Consider the following 11,529-nt stretch of genomic DNA (forward strand, 5'->3'; position numbering starts at 1 on the left):
TTGTGTGGTATTGGGACGAAAATAAAAACAGGGAATACTTTCGATGTTGTTTTCTAAATACAAATAAAACAAACATGTTAACATGGGAAAGCAGGTAGTTTTCCAATGTAAACTGGAACTTTCTGATGACAAGAGCTGTTTGACAGAGGAACAGACTACCTTAGAACATGGTGGACTCTCTGTTATTGGTGTTTTTTAAATAGACATTGGATGGCCAGCTATGAGAGATTTTCAGTTACGGTTCCTGCATTTCAAGGGGTTGGAAGAGACTCTACAATTCTATGAATCTATTATTTCCCTAATAAATTAATCTAGTTTTCATTTTTTCAATTCAAAATTTTCAAGAAAACACCACTAAAGCCATCTTCGTGTAAAAATGAATACCACCCACTTCTGCCCAAATATGCAGTTCAGTGCTGGAAAAATCATACATATGAATGAAACACGGTGAGTACACTTCCACAGTAGCTCTTCTGCTTAATATATATATGGTTGCACATCCTTAAACTCAGGCTCGGCTAAGTATAGATCGCCCAAGAGAAGCAGGCAAGTAAAACTAGCCACATCAATAAGAAATAGGCAGAATGATGGAGATACCAAAAAAAGCCTCTCTGAAGTGAGGTTTATACAGATATAAAACTTGATGAGCTTTTCAAGCAATTTCCCGCCCGCCCCCAGGACAAATTATGCAGAAATCCTTCCATAAGGATTTAACTGCTCAAGTGTCCTTACTTTTCATTCCTCCTGATTTTAGTTATGCATACCAATTACCTTCTATTCTTTGCATATATGGTCCTTGATGTAATATTTTACTGATTTATTAATTTGGGGTTGAGGAGGAAGAGTACAGAAATTTACAAATAAATAATATTGCATAGATTTGTTATATTACACAGTGACCTTCCCAAAAGATATACAGTACCAGGTTCTTCAGTTTCGCCCCTACGCCTCTGAGGCGGGAAGGGTTCACACTGCAGAAGATAAGACATTCTCAGTTGCAACAATATCCATACATCAGGGGTCAGCAAAGTTTTTGTGACTTGGGCCGGTTCACAGTCCCGCAGATGCCACGGTGAGCCGGAGTGTGTGTGTGTGTGCACGCGTGCGCGCACATTATTTCTGACGCTCCTTCTGGTGTGGAGGAGGCACACACAGTTTCCCATTGGCTGCAGGAGCTTGCTGCAGCCAATGGGAAGCAAGCCAGCATCGCAGAAAGCAATCCCCGCTCTGCTCCGTGCTGGTTTAGCACAGCACACGGGAGCCGACTAAGCGGGCGGCAGGGGTCCCCAAGCAGGTGGCGGGGGTTCATGGACTGGTTAAACAACCCCCATGGGCCGCTTGTGGCCCATGGGCCTTAGGTTGCCGACCCCCGCCATACATCAGTATCAAGCACTTTGGGAAGTCTGGGATTTGGCAGCAATAACTAAATCTAACACATTATTTGCACAATTGCTGCTTCTCAGCATATGCCAAGCTTCAGATAATACATCAAAGCAAGCTACAGTATACATACATTCTGCATTGCCTAGGAAGCCCATCATAAGAGTATTCATATTGGCTCCACAGACATCCTATATACTTTGGACATATTAACTTTCAACAGAATTCAGAATGCCTAACTGCTGTCTAAAACAACTGAGTTTTGCAATTGAGACTGCACTGCAAAATCCAAGGTGTTGCTTGTCAACATAAAATATCTCACGTCATCTCCATATCTAACCCTTTCAACTGTACAGAATAGTTTTAACTGTAAACCTCATTCATAGTAACAAACACACTGACTGCATTATTCTTGAAATGAAAGGCATAATAATAATAATAATAATAATAATAATAATAATAATAATAATGGTTTAAATTTTATGTGGGCTATGGTTTAAATTTTAGTGTTATGCAAATGAGTCTTGGGGTCCCTTGTTCTCCACTTCCCACTTCTCCTGCAGCATAACCAGTGTCAGAAATTCAGATATGTAAGCTAGGTGCCAAATGTCTCCTTAAACCATGGTTATAGTCACCAAAATGGAATGTCCAGTTCCCATTTTGGGGCAAGCCAGCTCTAAACTCTTATTTTTCAAATGATGGACTGACTGTGATTGATTATCAGTTAAGCATCTGGCTACTTCAGATGACAACCTTGAGCTAGTTAAGAACCTTGAGAACTTAAAAAAGAAAAGTCACTTTATCCAGGGACCATCCACATATACATTGGCCTATTCCTACCTATTTTTCTTAATGGTGACATGGACCATTCATAGCATAGGAATATTCTTCCACAACTGAAACCAGGGTTTATGTGGTTTATGAAGCTAGCTTGTTTCAATAAATCAAAGTTAGGATTAAGCACATTTAAGTTTGGATGTTATACTACACTGTGGTTAACTGAAAACAGAACCACAAGTTTCCAGCCTCATCCTCATAGCTGCACTAGAGGAGACCAGAACAAGGAGCTGATGAGCCCATGGCTCATTCAGCAGGCCACTGTAAATTAAATGTTATTATGTTCATGACATTGATGTGGCTAGGAGGGCAACTTGCAGAGAACCACTCATGTGAAACAACAGCTAATCTAGGATTTGAACCCAGGCTCTAATTCAACACTGTCCAGGGATACCTTATCTTTCACATGGTCATGCAATACACAATAATGGAAGTCTTGCATCTGTTATACAAACACCTGTTGTCCCACAGATGTAGTTTTGATGGCTTCTATATGGCCAAGGGAGCAATTCTAATTATGGGAAGCCAACGTAATTCACACAGCCTTAAATTAAGCCAGTGTAAAGTACACCAGATCCATACGTTGTTCAGGAGCAGGGCTACTGCCGGCAGAGCCAATCTAGTCCTGACAGAGGAAAAACAAGCCTTTAAAATACAGTTTTACCTATGCCACACTTTTTGCCAGTGCAAGTTCCACTGGGCTGGTAGGTCACATGACTGAGATGAGCCAAGTCAGGAACCAGCACAAGTTCCCTCAGCCCAGTCTCCCACACAACACCCATTTTGCAAAGTTTACGCCAGTGTAAATTATGCCAGTCTCAGCTCAGCCAACTTAGCCAGGGTTGGGGACTTATACCAGCTGAACTAGGTATCTGCTGGCTAAACTAGAGATTCGACACATCCTAACTCACTCAACCCAGCGGATCTAGGGTGGCACCCTAAAGCAGTAGAAATAGGGGTGCATAATAGCCATTAACACAATCTATGGAGTCTATTCACACTTCCCTTTACTGCATAACTACAAAGATTATCATTGCTTGTGTTCATACTTTGCAACAGAGGTGGTCCATATAGTTCCAGTAAAGGTAAAGGACCCCTGACAGTTAAGTCCAGTCGTGAACGACTCTGGGGTTGTGACACTCATCTCGCTTTACTGGCTGAGGGAGCTGACGTTTGTCCACAGACAGTTTTTCTGGGTCATGTGGCCAGCATGACTAAGCCACTTCTGGCAGAACCAGAGCAGCGCACGGAAACGCTGTTTACCTTCCCGCCAGAGCGGTACCTATTTATCTACTTGCACTTTGACGTGCTTTCGAACTGCTAGGTTGACAGGAGCTGGGACTGAGCAACGGGAGCTCACCCGTCGCAGGGATTCGTTCCAGTAAGAGGTGTTAAACATTCACCTGACTGGATTTTAGTACGGTCAACAAATCACAGCAGTTGGTTTTTCTCCCTTCTAAATTCCAGGGTAGATTATCCCATTTGTAGGACCCACCATAAAAACCCTTCCTTTACATACTCTTTTCTCCATTTAGGAAGATGAGCATCTATTTAGGAAGATGAGTATCTTCCAAGACAAGGAGCATGTGAGATATTAGGGTTTCTACTTTCATACCACATGAAAGCAGCCTGCTGTCTTATCTAAAATGCAGGTCTCTCCTTCATATCTTCAGGGAACAGAAGATCCAGATAATAAAGTTAAAGTCTAATCTCTAAACTAGGGACGAAGCAATTGTTCTATACTTTAAGATGGAACAAAACCAATCTGAAATATCAAGTGCATTTAGGATAATAGCCCTCTCTTTGATTTTCACCACCTTACCTATCCCTAAACGGGTGACTCAAAACCAAGTCTCACCATTTGATATTTTCAAATCTTCACATTTTCAAATATTTAGTTACAATTCACATTGGAGGTGAAGCAGGAGGCATAATTTTCCTATTTCACCATCTCTACAAGAAGTAAACATATCCGTTGCTGCCAATGGGTGTATACTGGTTTAAAATCCTCAATTATGCCAGAGATATAGATGGCAACTACATTGACATGTTCCAAATAGTCTCACAAACTGCAGGAAGAATGGTCAGCTATGCAATAAAGAACAAGATACAGTATCCAAATAGGAGGTCATTTCTGCTCCTATGCAAGATAGTCTCACTAGAGCCAGAGGCAGTCTCCAAGTTAGAAGGGACAAGGGACTTGCCACACCCCAAGGTACAAGGAAGTTAATTATCTTAGTGTATCTCCAGTCTAAAGTGAATTAGTCGAAGGGACAGGGCAGCAGATGTTATAAACAAATCTAGAGGTCTATTATCCCCTACAGTGCTATAGGCTATTCCCCAGGCAAACGTCTCTCCACCCAGTTCTCTTCAGAGGAAGGAAATGGTTTCTGTTGTCACTGATACATCAAGTTACACCCTGGAGTAGGCCAAGGCAAGTTGTCAGCAACAAACAGAAGGGCAACAAACCTAACCCCAGGAATGACTCCTACCTCCAGGCAAGACTGCCTGACAATTAAACCCTTAATGATTTGGGGCCAGGGCTGTTTTTTTAAAGTAGTCTTCACTCATTCAAACCTACTCACCAATAAAATCAGTTTGGTTGATGGGTGCAAAAGATAGGGCTTTCTTGGTGGTGGCCTGGCAATTGTGGAACTCACTTCCTATTGCACTACTACACATTTAGTGCAAACCTTAACGCATGCCCAGAAAATCGTATTCCAGACTGCCTTTAACAGTGTTTATGCTATTGATTCTTGATGCTCCATGCTTCTTCACAATTTTGCCTTCTTACGCTTTTGATACATTAAATGTATCCTAATACAGTGGTACCTCGGGTTAAGTTACTTAATTCATTCCGGAGGTCTGTTCTTAACCTGAAACTGTTCTTAGCGAATGGGGCCTCCTGCTGCTGCCGCGCCGCCGGAGCATGATTTCTATTCTCATCCTGAAGCAAAGTTCTTAACCTGAGGTACTATTTCTGGGTTAGTGGAGTCTGTAACCTGAAGCATATGTAACCCGAGGTACCACTGTATATCTCATTATCATTGTTGTACGCCACATTGTGAGGGTTATACACTAAAAGGCAGCCCATATATACTTCCAATAAATGAATGTTGAGGTCTATCCCCACAGCACTGGTAGCAAATCAGGTCCCACAATTACAGACAGGGATGTTCCCTTCCTTGACCTGTAATGAGCTACACACTTTTGGCTTTAGTGCCAAAATGATGTGAAATATTTGCTATTCTCCTTTCTCTGCTTTCTTCCTTGCATTGGGAAAGGTGCAATTCTTCCTCTAAGAAAAAATGTCACATCTTAAATGTCCAAATTCAAGAGGTGAAATTTCAGTTTTGATGACAATTAGAATCTGTTCACCACCTCAATCTAGTGAGTATAAACCCATCAAAGAAATATAGCCACAAGTTCATTAAGGGGTTCCTCTATCCCCAAAAGGAGGGATGAATAGCAGGGTGCATTCAGGCTTATGATGAGCTACCACATCTACAAACTTAAAAGATCACATTGGGTTCCCTTTGCCTAAGGCAGTGTTCTCAAACCTGAAACCCCAGTTGTTGTTGGACTACAATTCCCATTATCCCTAGCAGCACCAGTGGTCAGGAATGGTGGGAGTTGTAGTCCAACAACAGCTGGAGATCCAAGTCTGAGAAACATTGTCCTAAGGTAAATGGAGCAATGCAAACCAAGAACATTGAGGAAGTTTTAAGTCACAGTTGGGGAACATGAGGCCCAGAGGCTGATTGTTATCATGCAGGCCTCTCTATCCAGTTGTCAAAACTCTAACAGGCCACACCACTCCACCAGTCCTACTTCATAACTGCTTCATTGTTTTTGTCTGGTTGGAATCTGTCCTAGAACTCTTTATCATGTTTCTTGATTGCCTGGATAGTGGACAGAGGGGCATGTGTGCATGTGTAGAAACTGACTGTAGAAAGGTAAAATGTAAAATCATCGCTTCACCAACTTTTCCCTCTGGCACTGACAGAGCCTATGTGCACCCCCCACCCCAGACTGTCCAGATGAGAATGCAGCCCTCCATCTAAAAATGTTCCTTACCACTGCCACAAGGCCAAATCATGCACTCAGCACCAGGATTATCAGCTGAGATGAAAAAATAATTCAAAAACACAACCAGCCTCTCATGATGGCCCCAGGGAGTTGGCACCTATGGCCCATAGCAGTCTTGGGACCAGAACTACTTTATCTGCAGAAATCAGCAGGTGAATTTTTTTCAATATGCAGTGATCAGCATCTACGGAGGTACTAATAAACGTCTGCAGATCAAGGTGCTGTTCCGAGCACAGGAGCAGGAACCCCAGCAACGCACACACAAATAAGGAAGTTGGCAACCCAACTCAAAAGCAGAGAAGTGGAAATCAGATGTAGAAATGCTTGCTTGGACTTGCGGGAATGCGGGGGGGGGGGCGACGGGGCTGAAATGTTGATGGATATTTGTCTGTAAAGGGCGGGTTTGAACCCTTCAACAACACAGGGGCCTTATGAGGGGGCAAAAAAAACCCTCCTCCCTCCAAATAACATCTCAACCTAGGAGTGGCAAACAGGAGCATAAGAAACTGCTTTACAGACCACTGGCCCATCTCAGCCCAGCCCAGGAATGCCAGCTAGGCCCCACGACCATGGGTGCCCAGGGCTGTGGGTGCCATGCCAGGATTTTTGTTAGGGTGGGCAGGCAGGCTTTTACTGGGGGTGAGTGGGCATAACCTCAGTTTTTAAAGTATTTTTATTGATTCTTGCTGACATGGGGGGGGGAGCGGCCCCTACATGGGGAATTTTGCGTGTGCTCAGGCACCCAGGAAACTAGCACCTATATCCCAGCTCACACGGACTGGCAGCAGCAGCAGCAGCAGCCACCTTACCTGCAGGCGCTGGGCCCCGAACCTGGGTCCTCCTGCATGCAAAACAGATGCCCTGCCGCTGAGCTGCAGCCCGACAGGGAAGCTGCCTTGCAGCAAGTCAGGCTAGCGCTGGCCCTCGGTACAGTCCACGAAGAGGCCGGATCTCGTCGTCCCCCACCCCACCCCGAGCCCTACCGGGGGCTGAGGCGCTAGGGACCGAGCCCGGGGCACCCCACTGGGTGCGAGGCACCTGCCCGGCCACGGAGCCACGGCCCTCCCTCGGGGAGGGAAGGCGCGGGTCTGGCCCCTCACCGCCCCTCCCTCCCTCTCCGAAACGAGCCTGACGGGTCCGAAAAGGAAAGGGCCTCTTCTTCCCTCAGTGGCCCTGTGAGGGGAAGGAGGGGGGCAAAGCCTCGACGCTCTCCTCACAAGTAGCTCCTCTGGCTCCCTCTCCTCAGGCGGGCCGGGAGAAGGTTGTTTTTTTGGGCCCACCCGCCCCGCTGTGGGGCTCCAGCTGTTTCCCTCAGTGCCAGGCGCCCAACCGGGTCGGGAAGTGAGGGACCAGATGGACGGCGGCAGCGGCGACGACGGTTAAGCGCCCTCGGCGGTTGGTTACCTGGCACCGGCCTCTCGCGGCGCGCGCGCTCGCTCGCTTCCTCACGAGACCCGGTTGACACCAAGGCGGAAGTGGGACCCTCTTTTTCTCCTTCGTCGTCGTCGTCGTCGTCGTCTTCACCCCCTTCTCCCTCGCTATCTCCCTCGCCCTCAACCCCGCCCTCAACCCTCTTTGACAGGCAACCGGGGAGCTTCCAATCGAGCCCCGCCAAAGGGCCGTGACGACGTTAAGCCCGCCCCGCCTCCCTCTCCTCCCGAAAGCCCACCAATAGGCCGCGGCCTATGCTAATGAGAGAGAGGCGCTGCAGACACACTCCCACGCGCCCGCCCGCGCGCGCGCGCGCGCACAGACACACGCCCGCCTCATCTGCGCGCGCGCGCATGCCGCACGCTCGCTTGCTGGGGCGAAGGGGGCTTCGGCCAATGGCGTGCTCAGTACGGGGCGTGGCCATGCAAATAAGGGAGGGGGGAAAGGCGAGAGAGGGATGCTTTGCGAAGCATCCTGAGCGCTGCGGAGGGGCTGGCAAGGCTTGCAGCGTTGCACATCCCTAATATGTTGCACGGGGGGTCTTTGCACGGCGTGGGGTGGGGTGCTTGGCTTGCATAGCCAGGGAAGGTTCAGAGAAGTCCGTCGAAAGGGTCAAGGGGATGGAGCGACTCGCCTACGAAGGAAATCGGCGTGATGCAACGTTTGCGGGGCGGGGGAGAAGCGGCGCAGCATGGTAGAAGTTTTCGAAATCATGCATAGAGAAAGTTACTCTCCACCCTCCTCTCTTTCATTTTGTTATTTATTATTTATTTCGACCACTTATATACCGCACGTAGTTAAGCAAAACTCCTAAGCGGTTTACAACACATCTTAAATCAACAGTAAATACCAAAACAAAAAGGAGATAATTTCTACGTTCTGTAAAGCTTAAGCAGAACACCCTCGTCAGCATCAAAATAAACATTGCCACATAAAACCATAGCTGTCAACGTTTCCCTTATTCCGAATAGGATTCTTCACAAGAAAAGGGAAAAGTTGACAGCTATGACATAAAACTCAGCTGCAAAAATAAAATAAAATAAACCCAAGAGCTCATATAACAGAAGATTTCCAAGTAAGCTGAATGTTGTAAGATTCAGGACATGGGAAAGAAGTGCAGAGTTAAACTGTGGAACTCCTTCCCCCAGGAGGCAATGATACCCACTGACGGATGGCTTTAAAAGGGGATGACACAAATCCATAGCTATGCTCTGCCTCCAGCAATGTTTCTGAATGCCAGTTGCTGGAAACCGCTGAAAGGGGAGGGGTCTTGCCCTCATGTTCTGCTCACTGGTTTCCCACAGGCCCCTGTGAGAACAGGATGCTGGACTAGATCAGCCACTGGCCTGATCCAGCAACCTATTCTTACGTTCTTAGGTTATGTTCACTCCTTTTCCTCCTTCTTCTTTTGCATTGCATTGAAGCCTATTCATCTCTTCCGTTTTAAGGTGGTGCAGCAGCTGTGCATGTGTGTTTGGAAGCAAAACCCTCTCTTGTTTTATTCTGATTAACTCCCCCAAGTTTGCAAAGGGTTGCAGCCTTAACAGTGCATGGCTGTAATCCTAACTCTGGCTACTCAGTAGTAAGCCCTGTTGGTTTCAATGGAACTTACACCCAGGTAAGTTAACCTAGGAAACTCAAAATGAGCTGACCATTGGTCCATCTAGCCCAGTATTGTCTACACTGACTGGCAGAGTCTTTCCCAGCCTTACCTGGAGATGCCAGGGATGGGACCTTTTCCTTGGGCGTGCAAATCAGATTCTATTACCCTTCCCCAATCAGAGTTAGGGTCACAATCTAAGCCTGTGTATGGATGTTCAAAAGTAAACACCGTTGAGGAGGGCTCACTCCCAGACAAGACTACAAGACTCTAGTGCTAACTCTACTTCCTTGGGAGTATGCTCCAGTGAATTCAATAGGTTTACTTTTGAGGAGACACGATTTGGAATTGCACTGTGCATGCTTGCAATTGCAGTCTTAACAGCACAATTGTGTGCATGTCTACTCAGAAGTAGTTCCTTACTCTCAGGTTAAGTGTGCATAGGATTGCAGCCAAACCTTTATCGTATCTTAGAAGTCTAATATTGCAACCCTGAAAACAAAACCAGCGGCAGTAGGGCTTATTTCTGAGTACACATAATCAGGAGGGTGGGTCTCTCTGTAAATGCAGAAAGTACCTCTTCATACAACAGGTAGACTTGCATTGTTTGTGTTCATTACTTGCAGAGCTCACAATACGAGTTTGGCCTAGTTGGATGAACAGATATACCTAATCGTAGCCTAGCCTTATGCATGTATGCTCAGAGGTGAGCCATACCATTTTCAAAGACTCTTCCTTGCTATTACTTGCTGGTAGGTAGGTATGCATAGGTTAGCTGTCCCAGGCAACAAGTAACCCCACCCCATTGAACACTGTAGAACTTCCTTCTGAGTAAATATTTATAGCGTTGGGCTGCAAACGGTTCTAGATACACGCAGATGTCTAATCTATTACTATATATTTAAGTTTCACATTCTACCAAAGTTCTTGATGATACTTATCAAAGCAAATACTAAACAATTCACTCTTTTAAAAAAATTAAAAAAAATAAATCCAAAACTACGATATACAGATCCTGCGTACAGTCAGGGAATGCTGACTCACAGCCTGTAGCTGCCATGTGATCATCATTATTATTATTTATTGAATTTACTGTATATACTGCCCTATACCCAGAGGTCTCAGGGCGATTCGCAGAACAAAATCAAAATATAAAACCACAAAATATACAATCAAAATAAAAACAACAACCCAATAACGCCCCCCCAAAAAAACCACATTTTAAAAGGGCACGTGATTAACTTATGAAGAGGTGTTTGTATATATATATATAAAACACAACAGCACTTTGTCATAGTCATTGTATGACTCACACTCTCTGCTGGCATAGCTCTTTATGTCTCGAGGATTCTGTTGATTCATTACAAGACACCTCACGCCTTCATAATGCAATGTTAAATCCACAAGCATGTGCCAGGCAATTAACTGTAACGAGATGCACGAGCTTTTGCAACTTAAGAGGAAGATGCATTGACACAAATTTTTAAATCAGAGGTGGGGGACCTTTGTTATCCTGTCGCATTCCCTTCCAGAGAAGATTCCGAGAGCCACATGCCAGCGGTGGGCGGGGCCAGAGGAAAAGTGGGTGGAGCCAGTGCCTGTGTGGTGTAGTGGTTAAGAGCGGTAGACTCGTAATCTGGTGAACCGGGTTCGCGTCTCGGCTCCTCCACATGCAGCTGCTGGGTGACCTTGGGCCAGTCACACTTCTCTGAAGTTTCTCAGCCCCATCACCTCACAGAGTGTTTGTTGTGGGGGAGGAAGGGAAAGGAGAATGTTAGCCGCTTTGAGACTCCTTAAAGGGAGTGAAAGGCGGGATATCAAATCCAAACTACTACTACTACTACTCCTCCTCCTCTTCTTCTTCTTCTTCTTCTTCTTCTTCTTCTTCTTTCAGTAGGCAAATTTCTGCATGCACCCTTCTCTAACCTGCATCCAGGCAACTGAGAGTCATCATCACAATTTTAGGGTGCATTCCAGCCAGGCAAAAACATTCAGGGTGCAAAGCAAACCGAATGAGGGGTGCAACTCGGGAAGAGTTTCGAGGGCAATATTATGAGGGCTGCATTTGGCCTACCCAAATGCTCTAAATTGAAAAATAAATACTCTAGAACAGCCTTTTGGATTCCTAGATGTTGGACTACAACCCCTATCATCCTGACCAGTGGCCAGGGATGATGGGAGTTGTAGTCCAA

The 11,529-nt window shown here is 45.8% G+C and overlaps 1 protein-coding gene across 2 annotated transcripts in view; it reads right to left on the reverse strand.

Moving 5' to 3' along the window:
- Nucleotides 1–7,871, reverse strand: part of OSBPL2 (oxysterol binding protein like 2) — a 67,205-nt gene extending 59,334 nt beyond the window's left edge. Inside the window, exon 1 of one of the 2 annotated variants that reach the window (XM_081917044.1) lies at nt 7,711–7,871. The gene's annotated coding sequence lies outside the window, so the exon portion shown is untranslated. The remainder of the gene's footprint in view (nt 1–7,710) is intronic. The other variant, XM_081917043.1, reaches the window with a different exon arrangement.
- Between the last annotated feature and the right edge of the window lie 3,658 nt (nt 7,872–11,529).

This window comes from Podarcis melisellensis, assembly GCF_964234715.1.
Source record: "Podarcis melisellensis genome assembly, chromosome: 6".
Taxonomy (NCBI): Eukaryota; Metazoa; Chordata; class Lepidosauria; order Squamata; family Lacertidae; genus Podarcis; species Podarcis melisellensis.